Raw genomic sequence first — 2077 nt, 5'->3', positions numbered from 1 at the left:
CTTAGATTGTTTCTAACTCCTTGCTATTGTGAATAAAGCCGCAATAAACATGGAAGTTCATATATCTGTTTGGATGTCGTTTATGGTCTTTATAGGGTATATTCCCAGTATGGAATTGCTGGGTCAAATGGTATCTCTAATTGCAACTTTTTGAGAAAGCACCAAATCGCTTTCCACAGTGGTTGCACCATCTTACATTCCCACCAACAGTGAATAAGGGTTCCAGTCTCTCCACAACCTCTCCAGCATTTATTGTTAGCTGTTCTGTTAAATTTTGCTATTCTTACTGGGGTGAGATTGTATCTCATAGTTGTCTTGATTTGCATCTCTCTCAGAGCTAGGGATTTTGAACATTTCTTCATGTGCTTTTTGGCCATCTGAATTTCTTCCTTGGTGAAGTGTCTGTTCATATCCTGTGTCCATTTTTCTATTGGAGTATTTACCCTTATCTTGTTGTGGTGCTCAAGTATTTTATAAATTCTAGATATAAGTCCCTTATCTGACATGTTACTACCAAAGATTTTTTCTCAGTCTGTGGCTTCCCTTTTTTACCCTGTTGGAGAAGTTTTTGGATGTGCATAGGGTTTTGATTTTTAGAAGGTCCCATTCATCTATTTCATCTTCTCCTGGTTCTAAATTTTTCAGGATACTTGGAAGACTCTTTATGTTGTGGATTAGGACTACTAAAGTTCTTCCAAGCTTTTCTTGAATGAAGTTTATAGTCATTGGTTTTAGTCCAAGGTCCATTTTCCACCTTGAGTTGGTTTTTGTATATGGAGTGAGGTGTGGATCTTGTTTAATTCTTCTGCAGATAGTTTTCCAATTTTGCCAACACCATTTGTTAAAAAGACTGTCATTTCCCCACCTAATTGATTTCATCTCCTTGTCAAAATCAGTCTACTATAAATAGATGGACTGATTGAGTAATTATTGTTAATGATCTTGAAAAAGAGCAAAAGTCTGAAAAAGATTTTGATTTGAAACTTTCTAGGTCTGCGTATTTCATTGTTTAAAAAAATAAAAAATTAAACCAAACTACAGAAACCAAAATAAGCACTGCTGTTGGGTCAATTTCATTAATAAGTCTGCAAGAGAGCGTAGAACCAAAGACTCCCAATGAGATGGATTGACACTGTGACTTCAGCAAAGGCCTCTAGTGTCTTAGAGATGATGAAGATGGTACAGGTTTTAGATTGGCTGTTCATAGTGTCATACTCAACTGGATGGCATTGAACAACAAGCCTTCATAGAAGCTGAAATCTTCCTTTCATGGAGAAGCTGATATGTTTGAACTTCTAACAATTTATTTACCAGCTTAGCACTTACTCTTCTTTAGAAAAATCAGTAACATAAGTCAGTTTAAAGTAACTAAATGATCCTTGAAAAATTATCATTGTTGATATGGAAATTTGCAAAAGAACAAACTTATTGAAATATTATAAGCTACATATGAGGTAAGAATTGAAAAGTCACAAGAACATTAAAAGGAAGACACATTATTTTGAGGTGGCAAAATAAATAATCAAAAACAATCAAAACAGCAGAAATGTTACCCCCTATACTGAAAATATTTTATTGTGGGCATTTTTAATGATCAACTCAGTGCTCAATCATCTCTTCCATATATGAGGATCCAAATTAGAAAAGAAGGAATTTCAAGGTTGAAAAAAAGAATGTATTACATAACTAAACATGTAAGAGAAGACAGCAGAAATAGCTGTTTAGGTCACTAGCATTTGACCTATTAAGTCCCTGGCTCTCATTTCTATGATCCTCCTGAATACTCCCATCCTGTATGTGTGAGTTACCTTAGCAAATCTTCTCTATGTATTATGGGAAGTTTCCTGGGCAGAATCATGTCAAAAAACCATTCCAATGTGAGTCAGATGTATTTTATTATACTTTATCAACGCAATGCCACAGGGTAGATATTAATCACAATAAAAATAATTTTTCCTTAATTTTTCCGAGAAGTGACACGTTAAGATGTTAGGCAAAAAAAAAAAAAAGAAAAAGAAAAAACCTTTTCATTTTTACAACTTAATAATCATAGCATATTTATTTGTCTGTAATGTCA

Source organism: Elephantulus edwardii, unplaced genomic scaffold, assembly GCF_000299155.1.
Source record: "Elephantulus edwardii isolate Elephantulus edwardi_28Jun2011 unplaced genomic scaffold, EleEdw1.0 scaffold00123, whole genome shotgun sequence".
Classification (NCBI taxonomy): domain Eukaryota; kingdom Metazoa; phylum Chordata; class Mammalia; order Macroscelidea; family Macroscelididae; genus Elephantulus; species Elephantulus edwardii.
This window is presented reverse-complemented; position numbering follows the sequence as displayed.